Source organism: Hoplias malabaricus, unplaced genomic scaffold (genome assembly GCF_029633855.1).
Source record: "Hoplias malabaricus isolate fHopMal1 unplaced genomic scaffold, fHopMal1.hap1 scaffold_243, whole genome shotgun sequence".
Lineage (NCBI taxonomy): Eukaryota > Metazoa > Chordata > Actinopteri > Characiformes > Erythrinidae > Hoplias > Hoplias malabaricus.
Genome location: NW_027100778.1, coordinates 12,501 through 34,215, shown reverse-complemented (window position 1 = coordinate 34,215; position 21,715 = coordinate 12,501). Strand labels below are relative to the sequence as shown.

At 60.0% G+C, this 21,715-nt stretch overlaps 1 non-coding gene across 1 annotated transcript; it reads left to right on the top strand.

The window, feature by feature from the left end:
* Positions 1–11,400: 11,400 nt before the first annotated feature.
* Positions 11,401–11,554, top strand: LOC136680184 (5.8S ribosomal RNA). Its single transcript, XR_010796866.1, has one exon. It is a non-coding gene; the product is annotated as a 5.8S ribosomal RNA (ribosomal RNA).
* Positions 11,555–21,715: the final 10,161 nt, after the last annotated feature.

Sequence of the window (21,715 nt, the reverse complement as noted above, 5' to 3'; positions counted from 1 at the left end):
GAGCGGGGCGATGTAGCGAGCGAGGCCGAGTCGGGTGAGCCTGGGCCGGGCATGGGCGTTGGCGGCGATGGGGGTCTTCTCCCCGGAGGTTTGGAGCGGGCGATGGAGCGAGCGAGGCCGAGTCGGGTGAGCCTGGGCCGGGCATGGGCGTTGGCAGCGACGGGGGTGTCTTCCCCGGAGGTAAGTACCGTGGGGGGCAAGCGTGAGATATTCCAGGCCGGGAAAAGTGAGCTAAATTCGGCAAAGCGTTGTTAAAAAGGGGGGTCGGTTGATTTTTTTGTTAAATCTAAACGAACAAAGGGTGCGAGGCGTGAAAATTGCATTCAGCCGTGATTTTTTGGCAAAGTGCTAACCCTAGTGTTCTCCCAGTGGGACGTTTTAAAGTAGGACTTAGAAAAATTTCTGACCCTCTTCGCCCTAGGTAGCAAGCCCAAAACGGAGCACCTCGGAGAGGTAAAAATTCAGAGGGCATGGGGGTTTCCAGTGCGGTGCCGTCAGGACATTAGGGTTCCTTTAGAAAAGACGAAAGTTTGGGTACACCGTATGTAACTATGACAAGCCCAAGGCTCTGGTTCGCCTGTGGGCATGAATATAGTGAGATTTCCGCGTTATCTCACTGGAGGTGACCCCGGAACGGTTCAAAACCTAAGTCGAGACTTCCATGGGACCCCGGCGATGGGAGTTTGAAGCCCGAGGAGTGACGCCCTCTGGGCTAAGGTTGGTGGTAGGTTCGGCCCCCCTTTCTGGAGGTCTAAACTGACTTCCATGGACCCCGGTGATGCGAATTTGATGCCCGATGAGGAGCACACCTCTGGGCTAAGGGTGGTGGTATGCTCGGCCCCCCCCTCTGGATGTTTAAACTGACTTCCATGGACCCCGGTGATGCGAATTTGATGCCCGAGGAGTGACTCACCTCTGGGCTAAGGGTGGTGGTATGCTCGGCCCCCCCTCTGGAGGTCTAAACTGACTTCCATGGACCCCGGTGATGCGAATTTGATGCCCGAGGAGTGACTCACCTCTGGGCTAAGGGTGGTGGTATACTCGGCCCCCCCTCTGGAGGTCTCGAATGACTTCCATGGACCCCGGTGATGCGAATTTGATGCCCGATGAGGAGCACACCTCTGGGCTAAGGGTGGTGGTATGCTCGGCCCCCCCCCTCTGGATGTTTAAACTGACTTCCATGGACCCCGGTGATGCGAATTTGATGCCCGAGGAGTGACTCACCTCTGGGCTAAGGGTGGTGGTATGCCCAGCCCCCCCTCTGGAGGTCTCGAATGACTTCCATGGACCCCGGTGAAGCGTATTTCATGCCCGATGAGGAGCACACCTCTGGGCTAAGGGTGGTGGTATGCTCAGCCCCCCCTCTGGAGGTCTAAACTGACTTCCATGGACCCCGGTGATGCGAATTTGATGCCCGAGGAGTGACTCACCTCTGGGCTAAGGGTGGTGGTATGCCCGGCCCCCCCTCTGGAGGTCTCGAATGACTTCCATGGACCCCGGTGAAGCGTATTTCATGCCCGATGAGGAGCACACCTCTGGGCTAAGGGTGGTGGTATGCTCAGCCCCCCCTCTGGAGGTCTAAACTGACTTCCATGGACCCCGGTGATGCGAATTTGATGCCCGAGGAGTGACTCACCTCTGGGCTAAGGGTGGTGGTATGCCCGGCCCCCCCTCTGGAGGTCTCGAATGACTTCCATGGACCCCGGTGAAGCGTATTTCATGCCCGATGAGGAGCACACCTCTGGGCTAAGGGTGGTGGTATGCTCAGCCCCCCCTCTGGAGGTCTAAACTGACTTCCATGGACCCCGGTGATGCGAATTTGATGCCCGAGGAGTGACTCACCTCTGGGCTAAGGGTGGTGGTATGCCCGGCCCCCCCTCTGGAGGTCTCGAATGACTTCCATGGACCCCGGTGAAGCGTATTTCATGCCCGATGAGGAGCACACCTCTGGGCTAAGGGTGGTGGTATGCTCAGCCCCCCCTCTGGAGGTCTAAACTGACTTCCATGGACCCCGGTGATGCGAATTTGATGCCCGAGGAGTGACTCACCTCTGGGCTAAGGGTGGTGGTATGCCCGGCCCCCCCTCTGGAGGTCTCGAATGACTTCCATGGACCCCGGTGAAGCGTATTTCATGCCCGATGAGGAGCACACCTCTGGGCTAAGGGTGGTGGTATGCTCAGCCCCCCCTCTGGAGGTCTAAACTGACTTCCATGGACCCCGGTGATGCGAATTTCATGCCCGAGGAGTGATGCCCTCTGGGCTAAGGGTGGTGGTAAGCCCGGCCCCCCCTCTCTGGAGGTCTAGATTGACTTCCATGGACCCCGGTTAAGCGTATTTCATGCCCGAGGAGTGACGCCCTCTGGGCTAAGGGTGGTGGTATGCCCGGCCCCCCCTCTGGAGGTCTCCAAAACCTAAGTCGAGACTTCCATGGACCCCGGTTATCCGAATTTCATGCCCGAGGAGTGACGCCCTCTGGGCTTAGGGTGGTGGTAAGCCCGGCCCCACTCTCTGGAGGTCTAAACTGACTTCCATGGACCCCGGTGATCCGAATTTCATGCCCGAGGAGTGACGCCCTCTCGGCTAGGGTGGTGGTAAGTGCAGCCCCCCCTCTCTGGAGGTCTAAAATGACTTCCATGGACCCCGGTGAAGCGAATTTCATGCCCGAGGAGTGACGCCCTCTCGGCTAGGGTGGTGGTAAGCCAGGCCCCCCCTCTCTGGAGGTCAAAACTGACTTCCATGGACCCCGGTATAGCGTATTTCATGCCCGAGGAGTGACGCCCTCTGGGCTAAGGGTGGTGGTATGCCCGGCCCCCCCTCTGGAGGTCTCCAAAACCTAAGTCGAGACTTCCATGGACCCCGGTTATCCGAATTTCATGCCCGAGGAGTGACGCCCTCTGGGCTTAGGGTGGTGGTAAGCCCGGCCCCACTCTCTGGAGGTCTAAACTGACTTCCATGGACCCCGGTTATCTGAATTTCATGCCCGAGGAGTGACGCCCTCTGGGCTTAGGGTGGTGGTAAGCCCGGCCCCACTCTCTGGAGGTCTAAACTGACTTCCATGGACCCCGGTTATCCGAATTTCATGCCCGAGGAGTGATGAACCTCTGGGCTAAGGGTGGTGGTAAGTGCAGCCCCCCCTCTGGAGGTTTCCAAAACCTAAGTCGAGACTTCCATGGACCCCGGTGATGCGAATTTCAAGCCCGAGGAGTGGTGCCCTCTGGGCTAAGGGTGGTGGTAAGCCCGGCCCCCCCCTCTCTGGAGGTCTAAAAGGACTTCCATGGACCCCGGTATAGCGTATTTCATGCCCGAGGAGTGACGCCCTCTGGGCTTAGGGTGGTGGTAAGTGCAGCCCCCCCTCTGGAGGTTTCCAAAACCTAAGTCGAGACTTCCATGGACCCCGGTGATGCGAATTTCAAGCCCGAGGAGTGGTGCCCTCCGGGCTAAGGGTGGTGGTAAGCCCGGCCCCCCCTCTCTGGAGGTCTAAACTGACTTCCATGGACCCCGGTGTAGCGTATTTCATGCCCGAGGAGTGACGCCCTCTGGGCTTAGGGTGGTGGTAAGCCAGGCCCCCCCCCTCTCTGGAGGTCAAAATTGACTTCCATGGACCCCGGTTATCCGAATTTTATGCCCGAGGAGTGACGCCCTCTGGGCTAAGGGTGGTGGTAAGTCCGGCTCCCACCCTCTGGATGCGTTCAAAACCTAAGTCGAGACTTCCATGGACCCCGGTGATGCGAAGTGACATGCCCGAAGAGTGGTGCCTTCTGGGCTAAGGTTGTGATAAGCCCGGTCTCTCCTCTGGAGGTCTGTGGTTTTAAAGTGAATATTTTCTAAGTCCCTCACCTGAGATTTTAAGAGAATCAGGACCCTCCTCAAGCCTCGTAGCGAGTCCGAGGGAGGTTCATCGTTGTCGGCTATGCGAAAGGGGTTCAGACGCCTCTAATCCTGTGGGCATATGGTTTCTCAGCCTGGTGCCGTCGGGATATTAGGGAGGCATTAAATCAGACGTAAGTTTGGGTAACAGCGATGCGAAACGCTATGCCCAAAGGAGTGGCTTCCCGATGGGCTTGAAATAATGGGAATGTCCGCTCTGCTTCCCTGGATGTGTTCAAAACCTAAGTCGAGACATCCGTAGACCCCGTTGATGCGAATTCCATGCCCGAGGAGTGACGCCCTCTGGGCTTAAGGGTGGTGGTAAGACCGGCCCCACTCTCTGGAGGTCTAAACTGACTTCCATGGACCCCGGTGATTCGAATTTCAAGCCCGAGGAGGTGCACACCTCCGGGCTAAGGGGATGGTTTGGGTGGCCTCCCCTCTGGATGTGTTCAAAACCTAAGTTGAGACATCCATAGACCCCGGTAATCCGAATTTCATGCCCGAGGAGTGACGCCCTCTGGGCTTAAGAGTGGTGGTAAGACCGGCCCCACTCTCTGGAGGTCTAAACTGACTTCCATGGACCCCGGTGATGCGAATTTCATGCCCGAGGAGTGGCGCCCTCTGGGCTAAGAGTGGTGGTAAGACCGGCCCCACTCTCTGGATGTCTAAAATGACTTCCATGGACCCCGGTGATTCGAATTTGAAGCCCGAGGAGGTGCACACCTCCGGGCTAAGGGGATGGTTTGGGTGGCCTCCCCTCTGGATGTGTTCAAAACCTAAGTTGAGACATCCATAGACCCCGGTAATCCGAATTTCATGCCCGAGGAGTGACGCCCTCTGGGCTTAAGGGTGGTGGTAAGACCGGCCCCACTCTCTGGATGTCTAAAATGACTTCCATGGACCCCGGTGATGCGAATACACAAGCCCGAGGAGTGGCACACCTCTGGGCTAAGGGGATGGTTTGGGTTGCCTCCCCTCTGGAGGTCTAAAAATGACTTCCATAGACCCCGGCGAAGCGAATTTAAAGCCCGAGGACTGGCACCCCTCTGGGCTAAGGGGATGGTTAGGGTGGCCTCCCCTCTGGATGTCTAAAATGACTTCCATGGACCCCGGTGATGCGAATACACAAGCCCGAGGATTGGCACACCTCTGGGCTAAGGGGATGGTTTGGGTTGCCTCCCCTCTGGAGGTCTAAAAATGACTTCCATAGACCCCGGCGAAGCGAATTTAAAGCCCGAGGACTGGCACCCCTCTGGGCTAAGGGGATGGTTAGGGTGGCCTCCCCTCTGGATGTCTAAAATGACTTCCATGGACCCCGGTGATGCGAATACACAAGCCCGAGGAGTGGCACACCTCTGGGCTAAGGGGATGGTTTGGGTTGCCTCCCCTCTGGAGGTCTAAAAAATGACTTCCATAGACCCCGGCGAAGCGAATTTAAAGCCCGAGGACTGGCACCCCTCTGGGCTAAGGGTGGTGGTTAATCCGGCCCCCCCTTCTGGATGTGTTCAAAACCTAAGTCGAGACATCCATGGACCCCCGGTGATGCGAAGTGACATGCCCGAGGAGTGACGCCCTCTGGGCTAAGGTTGTGATAAGCCCGGTCTCTCCTCTGGAGGTCTGTGGTTTTAAAGTGAAAATTTTCTAAGTCCCTCACCTGAGATTTTAAGAAAATCAGGACCCTCCTCAAGCCTCGTAGCGAGTCCGAGGGAGGTTCATCGTTGTCGGCTATGCGAACGAGGTTCCAACGCCTCAAATCCTGTGGGCATATGGTTTCTCAGCCTGGTGCCGTCGGGATATTAGGGAGGCATTAAATCAGACGTAAGTTTGGGTAACAGCGATGCGAAACGCTATGCCCAAAGGAGTGGCTTCCCGATGGGCTTGAAATAATGGGAATGTCCGCTCTGCTTCCCTGGATGTGTTCAAAACCTAAGTCGAGACATCCGTAGACCCCGTTGATGCGAATTCCATGCCCGAGGAGTGGCACACCTCTGGGCTAAGGGTTGGTGGTAAGTCAGGCCCCACCCTCTGGAGGTTTTCAAAACCTAAGTCGAGACCTCCGTAGACCCCGGTGATGCGAATACCGAAGCCCGAGGACTGGCACCCCTCTGGGCTAGGGTGGGGATAAGATATGCCCCCACCCTCTGGAGGTTTTCAAAACCTAAGTCGAGACCTCCGTAGACCCCGGTGATGCGAAATGACATGCCCGAGGACTGGCACCCCTCTGGGCTAGGGTGGGGATAAGATATGCCCCCACCCTCTGGAGGTTTTTAAAACCTAAGTCGAGACCTCCATAGAACCCCGGTGATGCGAAGTGACATGCCCGAGGACTGGCACCCCTCTGGGCTAGGGTGGTGGTTAATCCGGCCCCACCTCTGGAGGTTTTCAAAACCTAAGTCGAGACCTCCATAGACCCCGGTGATGCGAATACCGAAGCCCGAGGACTGGCACCCCTCTGGGCTAGGGTGGTGGTTAATCCGGCCCCCCCTCTGGAGGTTTTCAAAACCTAAGTCGAGACCTCCATAGACCCCGGTGATGCGAATACCGAAGCCCGAGGACTGGCACCCCTCTGGGCTAAGGGGATGGTTTGGGTGGCCTCCCCTTCAATCCCGATGATTCGTTCGATATATGCCCAGGGAGGTGAACACTTCTCTGGGCGTGAGGGGGTCGAGCGTATGAGGGTTGTACCCCGTTATGGTTCCTACTATAAACGAATCCGAGCGGCGGGTCCACAGGCCACCGACCACCTGCCCACTTGCGGGGTGGGTGCGACGGGCCGCCCGCCGGCAGTTGTCCCCGTTCCTAACCTAACTCTTGCCCGTGCGCGAGTCGAAAGGGGCATACAAACCCCCGAGGCGAAGACCGGCGTTCCGCTTGGTCTAATGTGGGATCTCCCAGATTTTCCCCTCCGCGGGGACTTGGGAGCGCACCACCGGGCCCCCGCGCTGGAAACGGCCGGAGGCAAAGAGCGCATTAGAGGTGTCACGGATCGGTCTTTTTAAACGGACCGCGGCTGGAAGTTCGCAGGGGAAGAGGCGCTCGGTTTACGGTTCCCGGGCCCCGACCCCCTTCGTCTTCTTAAATCGAGAAAACTAACCGTAGGCTCCGGGGGGGCGAATCGTAAAACCTTTGCCGACCTCCTCGCACTGCGAGGGGGCCAGGATTTGCGGCTTGTCCGCGTATCGGTCCTACCAAGGACCGCGGCTGGAAGTTCGCAGGGGAAGAGGCGCTCGGTTTACGGTTCCCGGGCCCCGACCCCCTTCGTCTTCTTAAATCGAGAAAACTAACCGTAGGCTCCGGGGGGCGAATCGTAAAACCTTTGCCGACCTCCTCGCACTGCGAGGGGGCCAGGATTTTGCGGCTTGTCCGCGTATCGGTCCTACCAAGGACCGCGGCTGGAAGTTCGGTGGTGAGCCCTCGACCTTACGAGATTGGGGGCAAAACCCTTCGTCTTCTGAACATCAGACGGCTCCGGGGGGGGCGTACCGTAAAACCTATGCCGACCTCCTCGCGCTTTGAGGGGGCCAGGAAATTCTCTTCCATTCTCTTCCCTTAAACGGACGTCCTTTACGCCCGTTCGAAATGCGGCATACCCGGAGCACCAGGGGCAGGCTTCTAATCCGAAATAATACCGGCTTTTAGAACGATCCTCCCCGCCACGTGCTCCAGCCTCCATGGCTCGTGGACCCCCCGTAACAGGGGGTCCGCTTGTCCCAGAATCGTTCCGAGGGAGACTTAGCCGATCCGTCGGTCTAATTTCCACCGCAGTTTGGGTCCGTTAAAAGGTCCGAGTCGGTGGTGCCTTAGGGTCGGGATCCTATTGAGGGAAGGAACCGGCCCCTAGCCTGCACCGTCCGGGCCTTGAATCGTACATTTTCCAAGTAGTCAAACCCCCGATTGCAGACCCACCTCCGGGGGGTCTCGTTCGAAAAGCCTTTCCGCGGTGCGCGTCTCTTCCTCCTTCGGGGGGTCGAGTTCCACGCACCACCGACTCTCTCTCTTTCCCCAAGCCGGGTTTGAGTACCAGAGGGATCGGCCTGGTTGATCCTGCCAGTATCATATGCTTGTCTCAAAGATTAAGCCATGCAAGTCTAAGTACACACGGGCGTTGGTACAGTGAAACTGCGAATGGCTCATTAAATCAGTTATGGTTCCTTTGATCGCTCCACACGTTACTTGGTATAACTGTGGTAATTCCAGAGCTAATACATGCAAACGAAGCGTTGGAAGTGGGGGTGCCGTTTCGAGGTGGTCGGTGACTGGTTCACCTTCCCCCCTCGGCGCCCCCCACGGATACGTGCATTTATCAGAACCAAAAAACCCCCTCCCGACTCCGGTCGGGTCCGCTTTGGTGACTCTAGATAACCTTTGGCCGATCGCAGAGCCCTTCGGGGCGGCGACGTCTCATTCGAGTGTCTGCCCTATCAACTTTCGACGGTAGTCTACGGGACTACGTGTGGTGACCACGGGTAACGGGGAATCTGGGTTCGATTCCGGAGAGGGAGCCTGAGAAACGGCTACCACATCCAAGGAAGGCAGCAGGCGCGCAAATTACCCATTCCCGACACGGGGAGGTAGTGACGAAAAATATCGGTGCGAGGCCCCGTTTGAAGGTTTCGGGACCGAAATGAACTCAATCTACGTCCGTGGGTGAGGACCCATTGGAGGGCAAGTCTGGTGCCAGCAGCCGCGGTAATTCCAGCTCCAATAGCGTATGTTAACGTTGCTGCAGTTAAAAAGCTCGTAGTTGGATCCGGGGACGGGTCCCGGCTGCCGGGCCTCTGCCCGTCCGGACTTCGCGGTGGGAAGCTGCCCCTCTCCGGGGGGGTTGGGGACCCCCCGCGGGTCTCTGGGTGGAGGTCGCGGGACCTTGTCCCTACTCATCCGGTGTCCTCTGCTCCCTTCCTCCGCGGAGAGGCCCTTAGCTGGGTCGTCCGCCGCGGTTGAATACGTGGGGGGCGGAAGGGTCCGGTGCGTTTACTTTGAACAAAACAGAGTGCTCAAAGCAGGCCGAAGCGTGCCTTGAATGGACTGAGCTAGGAATAATGGAATAAGGCCTTCCCATGGGGGGCGAGTCGGAGCTCTTCGGCGAGGCGGCCGGGCGGGGCCGTTTTCTGGCCGCCGCACGGTTCCCCGAGCCGGGGGGGTATCCGACCGCTCTCTTGGTCCTATTTCGTGGGTTTGACGGACCAAAGGTCATGATTAAGAGGGACGGCCGGGGGCATTCGTACCGCACCGAGAGAGGTGAAATTCGTAGACCGGTGCGGGACGGACAAAAGCGAAGGCATTTGCCAAGAATGTTTTCATTAATCAAGAACGAAAGTCGGAGGATCGAAGACGATCAGGTACCGTCGTAGTTCCGACCGTAAACTATGCCGACCCGCGATCCGGCGGCGTTGGGTTAACGACTATGACCCGCCGGGCAGCGTCCGGGAAACCACGAGTCTTTGGGCTCTGGGGGGAGTACGGTTGCAAAGCTGAAACTTAAAGGAATTGACGGAAGGGCACCACCAGGAGTGGAGCTTGCGGCTTAATTTGACTCAACGCGGGGAACCTAACCCGGCCCGGACACGGTAAGGATTGACAGATTGACGGCTCTTTCTCGATTCTGTGGGTGGTGGTGCATGGCCGTTGGTAGTTCGTGGAGCGATTCGTCTGGTCAATTCCGGTAACGAACGAGATCCCATCCTTTAAGTAGTTACACGGCCCCTCTCCTGGGTCGGACTCTATCCCCGAAGGTCCCCGTTCGCGGGGGGTCCCCATCGGGGTGGGGGTGTTGGGGGTTTCGGCGGGGGTCCGGTTCTACCCCGGATCGGTTCGGGGAGGTGATGCGGTTGACGGGGGTTCAGTTCTGCGTCGAGTGGGTGGCTCCGGCCTCTCCCCTTCGCGTTCGGTTCCCTCCCCGATGCCGTCCGCACCTCGTTCCGCTCTCCGGGTGTGGGTTGTCCGTCCTTCGCCTTCGCCTTCCCTCTCCCCTCCCCGGTGCCCTCCCGCTTACCGCGGGCCTGAAGGTTGGGGTTCGCCCGGTGGGAATCAGCGGTCGGTGGCTAAACTTCTTAGAGCGATTTGTGGCACAGAAGCCACTTGAGAAATGGAGCAATAACAGGTCTGTGATGCCCTTAGAAGTCCGGGGTCGCACGTGAGCTACAATGGCTGGTTCAACATGTAAGTTACCCTACGCCGAGAGGTGCGGGCAATCCTATGAACGCCATTCCCCGCTGGGGACAGGGGATTGCAACTATTCCCCTCGAACGAGGAATTCCAAGTAGGCGCGGGTCACCAGCCCGCGTCGATTAAGTCCCTGCCCTTTGTACACACCGCCCGTCGCTACTACCGATCGGATGCCTCGGTGAGGTCCTCGGACCGTCCCCGGGGCGGCCCTCGAACGGGGGTCGCCTCCGGGCGATGGGAAGTCGATCGAACCCGGACATCTAGAGGGAGTAAAAGTCGTAACAAGGTTTTCGTAGGGGAACCTGCGGAAGGATCAATAACGGTGACCTGGCCGCGGTCGGCGCCCGCCGTCCGTGCCGGTTGTCGAGTCGGACTCGAGAGGCCGAACCTCCCCCCCGGCGGGTACCTTCAAGGTATGGACCGCAGAAGCCTCGTACCTTTCGTCGTCGGCCGACGTGAGTCTCTCCCCCCTCCGGGTGGGTGGACGTAGCGAGCCGGCTTCGGAACTCGGGGTTATGCGAGGACCGCCTTAGGTGCATAGGTACCCCGGTCCGCCCCTCCCGTTCGCGGGGGGAAGAGTGGCGCCGGAGCCGCCCGCCGGGTAGTTAAACCCAAAAAACCATTGATCGTTGAAGGCTTGATTGTGCGTGCGCGAGTCAAAGGGGCTTACTCACCCCCAGGGCGTTGGCCGGTGCTCGCCGGCCTCGGTGGGATCTCCCTGAACCCATCCCCCCGGCACAGGGGGCGGTGGTGGACGGGAGCGTACCGCCGGGCGAAACTCTTTCCCCTCACGGGGTTAGAGCGGAGCTTAAGAGCGCATGCAAAATACCCCCGATGTTGGCTTCGCAGAGACGGACCGTATAATAGTCTAAGGCCGGTGCGCGAGTTGAAGGGGCCTCACGAACCCCGGATGCGTTTATAAACACCCGAAAGGAGACGGCCGGTGCCCGCCGGTCCTGACTAGGTGGGATCTACCCAGCGCCTTCCCCTAAGCGGGGACTTGGGAGCGTACCACCGGGCCTCGCTCATACCCTCCGGGGTGGAGAGCTTGGCTTTGAGCGCACGCCTGAATGCCTTAGACCGGGACCCGTAACGCAGCGAACCAAACCCCTGGGCCTCGCCGGGAACGGCGGGTGCCTAGACCCCGGTCTCCTAAACCACGTAAGTCTCGGGCACCTACTCGGGCGATCGTCCCCCGGGCCGTAACTCCTCGGTCCGGTGGTGACGCCCAGGTTCAATGACCTTTCCCCCCCTGCACGGGGGTGGAAGGCACCCGGCTTGAAATATATTGGCAAAAATTGTCTCTTGTTCGAATGGCTTCCTTCGCCCGGCCTGTAACGGGCCGGGCACAAACCCGAATACGACTCTTAGCGGTGGATCACTCGGCTCGTGCTTCGATGAAGAACGCAGCCATCTGCGTTAACTAATGTGAATTGCAGGACACAGATCATCGAAATTTCGAACGCATATTGCGGCCGCGGGGGTCCATCCCGCGGCCACGCCTGTCTGAGGGTCGCTTTACCCATCGATCGGTCTCCGCGCCCCCGCTGAGAGAGAGAGACCGCGGCTGGAAGCTCGCAGGGCCTGAAAACGGCCCTTCGTCTTCCCAAACGAAGACTCGGTTCCGAGCCAGTCCACGCGGCCCGTGTTGCGAGAGAGCTCCGTACAGGGAACGGAGGGAGAGCCGAGTAGGTCCGGGTCCACGTCCGTTACGGTCTCTCCCCGAGTCCCGAGCGGGGCTCCGCGCAGTCGGACGCGGGGGTGGCGAGTGCCGATTAAACCCAGCGAGCGGGCGAGTGAGCGGGCGGGCGAGCGGCCGGGGTGGGGGGGAAGGTGTCGCGGAGTTCGGTCTCGTGCCGGGCTCTCGCCCCTCGCCCCTAGCCTTCGGCCCTCCGCCTCCGCCCTCGCCCCCGCATAAGAAACCTCTGTGTGCGGCCTCAGATCAGACGAGACGACCTGCTGAACTTAAGCATATCAGTAAGCGGAGGAAAAGAAACTAACAAGGATTCCCTTAGTAGCGGCGAGCGAACAGGGAAGAGCCCAGCGCTGAATCCCACTTTCCCCTGACCGGGGTTGGCCGGGAAATGTAGCGTACGGAAGTCCGTAAGATCCGTCTCGGTGCGGACGCGGGACCAAGTCCTCGCGAACGTGGCTTCTTCCCATAGACGGTGAAAGCCCGGTAGCGAGTCCCGCGTTCCCGCCCGGGTAGGTCGGGCTTCTCGGAGTCGGGTTGCTTGGGAATGCAGCCCAAAGCGGGTGGTAAACTCCATCTAAGGCTAAATACCGGCACGAGACCGATAGCGAACCGAGTACCGTGAGGGAAAGTTGAAACAGGACTTTGAAGAGAGAGTTCAACAGAGCGTGAAACCGTTGAGAGGTAAACGTACGGGGACCGAGAAGACTGCCCCGGGGGATTCAGCCGGGCGGACGGCCCCGCGCTCGTCGGGTTCCGCGGTCGGGGGTGCGAGCGTATCCGGGCGAGAGGGGTGGGGTGCCGACTCCACCGCTCCCCGCTTCGGCTCTGCGCTTCGCCTCTGGACTTCGGGCCTGTCGGGCGTACGGAGGTCCGGCCCCGCCCGGTGTACTTTCCCCGCGTGGTGGTGAGTCGCGACCGGCTCCGGTTAGGCTTGGAAGGGCCCGAGGGTGAAGGTAGGTCCGTCCGGAGAAGGGAGTCCCCACGCGGCCCCCGGACACGGGCGTTCCGCTACAGCCCCTCGCTCCGACTTCGCCGATAACGCCGGGGCCGTGGAGCAATGTCCTTTCCGCGTTCTCCCCTCCTCCGGGATGGGGATGGGGGCCCCCCCCGATCGTTCGGTCGAAGCGGGCCGGCTGGGCTGTCCTCAGCCCCGGGCTAGGCCCGCTACGGCGATGCGGGGGGCGATCCAGGCCCACAGCACCCGAACGCCTAAGGTCAGCGGCTAAGTTCGGACCCCGAACGACCCGTCTTGAAACACGGACCAAGGAGTCTAACGCGTATGCGAGTCGAAGGGACCAGAACCCCCGGAGGCGCAACGAAGGTGAAGGCCGGCGCGCGTCGGCTGAGGTGGGATCCGTCCTAACCCTCCGAGGGGGCGGGCGGCGCACCACCGGCCTGCTCTTCCCACGTGCGGAGAGCGGAGCCAGAGCATACGCGGTGGTACCCGAAAGATGGTGAACTATGCCTGGGCAGGGCGAAGCCAGGGGAAACCCTGAGTGGAGGCCCGCAGCGGTCCTGACGTGCAAATCGGTCGTCCGACCTGGGTATAGGGGCGAAAGACTAATCGAACCATCTAGTAGCTGGTTCCCTCCGAAGTTTCCCTCAGGATAGCCGGCGCCGAAACTTCAAGTTTTATCCGGTAAAGAAATGACTGGAGGCCGCGGGGCCGAAACGGGCCTCGCCCTACTCTCAAACTTTAAATGGGTAAGAGGCCCGGCTCGCAGGCTTGGAGCCGGGCATGGAATTGACGGTGCCGAGTGGGCCACTTTTGGTAAGCAGAACTGGTGCTGCGGGATGAACCGAACGCGCGGGTTAAGGCGCCCGACGCAGACGCTCATCAGACCCCAAGAAAGGTGTCGGTTGATATAGACAGCGGGGCGGTGGCCATGGAAGTCGGCATCCGCTAAGGAGTGTGTAACAACTCACCTGCCGAATCAACTGGCCCTGAAAATGGATGGCGCTGGAGCGTCGGGCCCATACCCGGCCGTCGCTGGCGGTACTTGTCTCCCACCCCCCCCAAAAGCCAGCGAGAATGAGAGAGAGAACCGAGACTCATGGGACCGTATGCCGCGACGAGTAGGAGGGGCGCCGCGGTGGCGCAGAAGCCTTTGGCGCGAGCCTGGGTCGAGCCGCCGCGGGTGCAGATCTTGGTGGTAGTAGCAAATATTCAGATGAGAACTTTGAAGGCCGAAGTGGAGAAGGGTTCCACGCCGACAGCGCTTGGCCGTGGGTTAGTCGGTCCTAAGGGATAGGCGAGCGCCGTTCGGAAAATGCTGGGGCGATGGTCTCGTCTGCCTCGCGCTGACCGAAAGGGGATCGGGCCAATATCCCCGTACCTGGGATTGGTGGAGATCGAGCCGCCGAGAGGCGCTCCCGTGGCGGTAACGCAAACGAACCCGGAGACGCCGGTGGGGACCCCGGGGAGGATTCTCTCTCCTTGCTAAAGAGCTGGAGCGCCCTGGAATGGGTTCGACCCCGAGATAGGGGCTCAACGCTCTGAAAGGCGTCGCATGCGCTATGCGACGGCCGGGACGTTTCCCATCGGCCCTTGAAAATCCGGGGGAGGTATAGTGAATTTCCCCCCAGGCCGTACCCATATCCGCATCAGGTCTCCAAGGTGAACAGCCTCTGGCGTGTTGGAACAATGTAGGTAAGGGAAGTCGGCAAGACGGATCCGTAACTTCGGGATAAGGATTGGCTCTAATGGCTGAGCTCGGTCGGGCCCGTGTCTGCTGATGCGGGGTCCGAAAGCCCGGTGCTGCCCGTGCGACGGGGAGCTGTTCCCGGTCCACCTTCGGGCCCCCCCCCACTGGGTCCTGCGCGCGAGGAAGCGCACGGCGAGAGATTGTCCCCCCAGTATATCCAAACCCCCGTGAACAAGGCTCCGTCTGTCTGTCGGGGTCGATGAGAGTGGGTCGCGGCGAGCGAGACCTTAAGCCCCGGTGCGTGTCCCCCCCTCGGCGGTGGCGCTTAGGGGGCCTCGGTCAGGTCGACGGTAGGGGAGCCGGTCGTCGGTGGGATGCCGGCGGGGGAGCGTCCTTCGGGACTAACCTCCGTCGGATGACCGCCTTCGGCCTCCCTCTCCCTACCTAAGCCGGGCCGGGCTCCCGACGCCCGTCGCCGGGTGGGCCGCCCCCGGCTAAGCTCGAGCGTCCGGCCCTTCGCTCTCCCCCGATGGGACGCGGAGGGACGCAATGGAACGTAGGTCCGCGTGGGGGGGTTGCGGTCTCTCGTGCGTGTGTGGACTCGTAGCGGGCCACCGCCGGTGGTGGGGCTTCGGTGGGTCGGGGCGGTGTCCCTGGAGCCTCGCGCGCCGAGCCTAGGCTCCGTGGATCTCTCGGGCTTATGAGTCTCGCCTCGGGGGGAGACCTCCGGGGCCGGGTCTCTCGGCCGGCACCTAACAGCCGAATTAGAACTGCTGCGGACAAGGGGAATCCGACTGTTTAATTAAAACACAGCATCGTGAAGGCTCTTGGACCGGGTGTTGACACGATGTGAATTCTGCCCAGTGCTCTGAATGTCAAAGTGAAGAAATTCATCGAAGCGCGGGTTAACGGCGGGAGTAACTATGACTCTCTTAAGTTAGCCCCACTATACACTTTCTGGACAAAGGCCCATTCAAATATATTGCCATTGGACACTTATGACCACAGTGGGATTGTATGCCGGTTATGGATCCATAATGCCGTATAAAGCATGACCATTTGGACACTGAGTGATAACTTTTTCCAGTTTGATACCCGCGGCAAAATCGCCATTTGGACAGCACTAGGGGCACTGGTGCTCCATCTAGGAGTTCAGAACGTTGGGCCCATCCCTTTAGTATGTGTCACTTGGCTCTGATTGGCTCTGATTGGCTTTCTGAATGGAATAACCTACACCATCCAACTTCCAATATATTTAACAGTGTCATATATATTGCAAATGGGATGCATTCAACTTTGACCTCTCTAAAGTCCCGCCCAAAGCTTGGGGGAGGGTCTAAGGGTCCAGAAAGAGCGTAAAATGTCCAAATCAAATATAAATAAAATTTCTCTGGGCCTCTGGAAGCCTGGGCCTCTGGTAGCCTGGGCCTCTGGGCCTCTGGGCCTCTGGTAGCCTGGGTCTCTGGGTCTCTGGGACTCTGGGTCTCTGGGCCTCTGGGTCTCTGGGGCTCTGGGGCTCTGGGGCTCTGGGCCTCTGGTAGCCTGGGCCTCTGGGCCTCTGGGAGCCTGGGCCTCTGGTAGCCTGGGCCTCTGGGCCTCTGGTAGCCTGGGCCTCTGGGCCTCTGGGCCTCTGGGAGCCTGGGTCTCTGGGACTCTGGGGCTCTGGGTCTCTGGGTCTCTGGGTCCCTGGGGCTCTGGGTCTCTGGGGCTCTGGGTCCCTGGGACTCTGGGGCTCTGGGTCTCTGGGTCCCCGGGGCTCTGGGGCTCTGGGTCCCCGGGGCTCTGGGGCTCTGGGGCTCTGGGACTCTGGGGCTCTGGGTCCCTGGGGCTCTGGGGCTCTGGGGCTCTGGGTCCCTGGGACTCTGGGGCTCTGGGTCTCTGGGTCCCCGGGCTCTGGGGCTCTGGGTCCCCGGGGCTCTGGGGCTCTGGGTCTCTGGGGCTCTGGGTCTCTGGGGCTCTGGGGCTCTGGGTCTCTGGGTCTCTGGGGCTCTGGGGCTCTGGGTCTCTGGGTCCCCGGGGCTCTGGGTCTCTGGGTCCCCGGGGCTCTGGGGCTTTGGGTCCCCGGGGCTCTGGGGCTCTGGGGCTCTGGGTCCCCGGGGCTCTGGGGCTCTGGGGCTCTGGGTCCCCGGGGCTCTGGGGCTCTGGGACTCTGGGGCTCTGGGTCCCTGGGGCTCTGGGGCTCTGGGGCTCTGGGTCCCTGGGACTCTGGGGCTCTGGGTCTCTGGGTCCCCGGGCTCTGGGGCTCTGGGTCCCCGGGGCTCTGGGGCTCTGGGTCTCTGGGTCTCTGGGGCTCTGGGTCTCTGGGGCTCTGGGGCTCTGGGTCTCTGGGTCTCTGGGGCTCTGGGGCTCTGGGTCTCTGGGTCCCCGGGGCTCTGGGTCTCTGGGTCCCCGGGGCTCTGGGGCTCTGGGTCCCCGGGGCTCTGGGGCTCTGGGGCTCTGGGGCTCTGGGTCCCTGGGACTCTGGGGCTCTGGGTCTCTGGGTCTCTGGGGCTCTGGGGCTCTGGGTCCCTGGGACTCTGGGGCTCTGGGTCTCTGGGTCCCCGGGGCTCTGGGGCTCTGGGTCCCCGGGGCTCTGGGGCTCTGGGTCTCTGGGACTCTGGGCCTCTGGGTCTCTGGGCCTCTGGGCCTCTGGGCCTCTGGGGCTCTGGGGCTCTGGGTCTCTGGGTCCCCGGGGCTCTGGGGCTCTGGGTCCCCGGGGCTCTGGGGCTCTGGGTCCCTGGGACTCTGGGGCTCTGGGGCTCTGGGGCTCTGGGGCTCTGGGTCTCCGGGTCTCTGGGTCCCCGGGGCTCTGGGTCTCTGGGTCTCTGGGTCTCTGGGCCTCTGGGAGCCTGGGTCTCTGGGTCTCTGGGTCTCTGGGTCTCTGGGTCCCTGGGTCCCTGGGGCTCTGGGGCTCTGGGGCTCTGGGTCTCTGGGGCCCTGGGTCTCTGGGTCTCTGGGACTCTGGGTCTCTGGGAGCCTGGGCCTCTGGTAGCCTGGGTCTCTGGGCCTCTGGTAGCCTGGGCCTCTGGTAGCCTGGGCCTCTGGGCCTCTGGGAGCCTGGGCCTCTGGGCCTCTGGGAGCCAAAAGGAAGCTCCGGAGCTTAGGCGGCGGAGAGGTTGTTTGAATAAGGCCCGTTCAGGGAACCAGGGCGTTGGGTTTAATTAGGCCCCGGAGGTAGGCCCCGGTGGTAAACTCCGGGGCAAGCCTTATCAGAGGCCCAGGATGAGGTGTTCTTAATGTATTGGCTGATAGGGAGCCCCGGAGGTAGGGGACCCTTGGTGAAATTCATGCCGGGTTAGGGGACCAGGGCGTTGGGGTGAATAAGCCCCTGGAGGTAGGCACCGGTGGTAAGCTCCGGGGCAAGCCTAATCAGAGGCCCAGGATGAGGGTGTAATGAACTGGACAACCATCCCACTTCCCATGTATTGTACAGCAATTGGGCAACCATCCCACTTTCAATATATTGTGCGGCGTTTTGTCTCCCAGGTCCACCAGTGGGCAGAATGAACTTTGAGATTTGACGGAGGGTCCTTCCAATACATTATACAGCAATTGGGCAACCATCCCACTTCCAATATATTGTACAGCGATTGCGCAACCGTCCCACTTCCAATATATTGCGCGTCGTTTTGTCTCCCAGGTCCACCAGTGGGCAGGATGAACTTGCAATATATTATACAGCAATTGGGCAACCATCCCACTTCCAATATATTGTACAGCAATTGGGCAACCATCCCACTTCCAATATATTGTACAGCGATTGCTCAACCGTCCCACTTCCAATATATTGCGCGCCGTTTTGGCACCCAGGTCCACCAGTGGGCAGGATGAACTTGCAATATATTATACAGCAATTGGGCAACCATCCCACTTCCAATATATTGTACAGCGATTGCGCAACCGTCCCACTTCCAATATATTGCGCGCCGTTTTGGCTCCCAGGTCCACCAGTGGGCAGGATGAACTTGCAATATATTATACAGCAATTGGGCAACCATCCCACTTCCAATATATTTTAAGGTTCCAGGTCTACCAGTGGGCATCTTTTTTGACGGGGCAGGCTGATTGGTTTAGTCCGAGGGCGGGGGCTTAAGTGTGGGCCAGATAGGTTCGACCGGTGCGCCGGGTCCCTGGGGCTCTGGGTCTCTGGGTCCCTGGGTCCCTGGGTCCCTGGGTCCCTGGGGCTCTGGGGCTCTGGGTCTCTGGGTCCCTGGGTCCCTGGGTCCCTGGGTCCCTGGGGCTCTGGGTCTCTGGGTCCCTGGGACTCTGGGTCCCTGGGGCTCTGGGGCTCTGGGTCCCTGGGTCCCTGGGTCCCTGGGTCCCTGGGACTCTGGGGCTCTGGGGCTCTGGGGCTCTGGGGCTCTGGGTCCCTGGGGCTCTGGGTCTCTGGGTCCCTGGGTCCCTGGGTCCCTGGGGCTCTGGGTCCCTGGGGCTCTGGGTCCCTGGGACTCTGGGACTCTGGGACTCTGGGTCCCTGGGTCTCTGGGTCCCTGGGACTCTGGGTCCCTGGGACTCTGGGTCCCTGGGTCCTTGGGGCTCTGGGTCCCTGGGACTCTGGGGCTCTGGGGCTCTGGGGCTCTGGGTCTCTGGGTCCCTGGGGCTCTGGGGCTCTGGGGCTCTGGGTCTCTGGGTCCCTGGGACTCTGGGGCTCTGGGGCTCTGGGTCCCTGGGGCTCTGGGTCTCTGGGTCCCTGGGACTCTGGGTCTCTGGGTCCCTGGGACTCTGGGGCTCTGGGTCCCTGGGGCTCTGGGTCCCTGTGGCTCTGGGGCTCTGGGGCTCTGGGGCTCTGGGACTCTGGGGCTCTGGGGCTCTGGGTCCCTGGGACTCTGGGTCCCTGGGACTCTGGGGCTCTGGGTCCCTGGGGCTCTGGGACTCTGGGGCTCTGGGACTCTGGGGCTCTGGGACTCTGGGGCTCTGGGGCTCTGGGTCCCTGGGTCCCTGGGCTCTGGGGCTCTGGGTCTCTGGGTCCCTGGGACTCTGGGGCTCTGGGTCCCTGGGGCTCTGGGTCTCTGGGTCCCTGGGACTCTGGGGCTCTGGGTCCCTGGGGCTCTGGGACTCTGGGGCTCTGGGTCTCTGGGTCTCTGGGGCTCTGGGTCTCTGAGGCTCTGGGGCTCTGGGTCCCTGGGTCCCTGGGGCTCTGGGGCTCTGGGTCCCTGGGTCCCTGGGGCTCTGGGGCTCTGGGTCCCTGGGACTCTGGGTCTCTGGGTCCCTGGGGCTCTGGGGCTCTGGGACTCTGGGGCTCTGGGGCTCTGGGTCCCTGGGGCTCTGGGGCTCTGGGTCCCTGGGACTCTGGGGCTCTGGGGCTCTGGGTCTCTGGGTCCCTGGGACTCTGGGGCTCTGGGACTCTGGGGCTCTGGGGCTCTGGGTCCCTGGGTCCCTGGGGCTCTGGGGCTCTGGGTCCCTGGGACTCTGGGGCTCTGGGTCCCTGGGGCTCTGGGTCTCTGGGTCTCTGGGTCCCTGGGACTCTGGGGCTCTGGTTCCCTGGGGCTCTGGGGCTCTGGGTCTCTGGGGCTCTGGGGCTCTGGGTCTCTGGGTCCCTGGGGCTCTGGGACTCTGGGTCCCTGGGACTCTGGGGCTCTGGGGCTCTGGGACTCTGGGGCACTGGGGCTCTGGGACTCTGGGGCTCTGGGGCTCTGGGGCTCTGGGTCTCTGGGTCCCTGGGGCTCTTGGGCTCTGGGGCTCTGGGACTCTGGGGCTCTGGGTCCCTGGGTCTCTGGGGCTCTGGGGCTCTGGGGCTCTGGGACTCTGGGACTCTGGGGCTCTGGGGCTCTGGGGCTCTGGGTCCCTGGGGCTCTGGGTCTCTGGGTCCCTGGGGCTCTGGGTCTCTGGGTCCCTGGGGCTCTGGGTCTCTGGGTCCCTGGGACTCTTGGTCCCTGGGACTCTGGGGCTCTGGGGCTCTGGTGCTCTGGGACTCTGGGGCTCTGGGGCTCTGGGGCTCTGGGTCCCTGGGGCTCTGGGTCTCTGGGTCTCTGGGTCCCTGGGACTCTGGGTCCCTGGGACTCTGGGTCCCTGGGGCTCTGGGTCTCTTGGTCCCTGGGACTCTGGGTCCCTGGGACTCTGGGTCCCTGGGACTCTGGGACTCTGGGTCCCTGGGACTCTGGGGCTCTTGGGCTCTGGGGCTCTGGGGCTCTGGGTCTCTGGGTCCCTGGGGCTCTGGGACTCTGGGACTCTGGGACTCTGGGACTCTGCAGAGATCCAGAGGCTTATGGGAGTCTTAGCACCAGTGGTAGGCTCCGGGGCAAGCCTTATCACAGCCCAGCTCCCTTCTGGGAGCCTGGGGCTCTGGGTAAGATATAATTTGCAATTGTGATCCCAATTGCAATATATTTGACACAAGTCAAATATATGTGAATTGGGATCCCAATTGCAATATATTTGACTTGTGTCAAATATATGTGAATTGGGATCCCATTTGCAATATATTTGACTTGTGTCAAATATATGTGAATCGGGATCCCAATTGCAATATATTTGACTTGTGTCAAATATATGTGAATTGGGATCCCAATTGCAATATATTTGACTTGTGTCAAATATATGTGAATCGGGATCCCAATTGCAATATATTTGACACAAGTCAAATATATGTGAATTGGGATCCCAATTGCAATATATTTGACTTGTGTCAAATATATGTGAATTGGGATCCCATTTGCAATATATTTGACTTGTGTCAAATATATGTGAATCGGGATCCCAATTGCAATATATTTGACTTGTGTCAAATATACGTGAATTGGGATCCCAATTGCAATATATTTGACTTGTGTCAAATATATGTGAATCGGGATCCCAATTGCAATATATTTGACACAAGTCAAATATATGTGAATTGGGATCCCAATTGCAATATATTTGACTTGTGTCAAATATATGTGAATTGGGATCCCAATTGTAATATATTTGACTTGTGTCAAATATATGTGAATTGGGATCCCAATTGCAATATATTTGACTTGTGTCAAATATATTGGAAGTGGGATGGTTGTCCAATTGCTGTCAAATATATTGGAAGTGGGATGGTTGTCCAATTGCAATATATTCTGATGGTGTCAAATATATTGGAAGTGGGATGGTTGTCCAGTTGCTGTCTAATATATTGGAAGTGGGATGGTTGTCCAATTGCAATATATTCTGATGGTGTCAAATATATTGGAAGTGGGATGGTTGTCCAGTTGCTGTCTAATATATTGGAAGTGGGATGGTTGTCCAGTTGCTGTCTAATATATTGGAAGTGGGATGGTTGTCCAATTGCAATATATTCTGATGGTGTCAAATATATTGGAAGTGGGATGGTTGTCCAGTTGCTGTCTAATATATTGGAAGTGGGATGGTTGTCCAGTTACTGTCTAATATA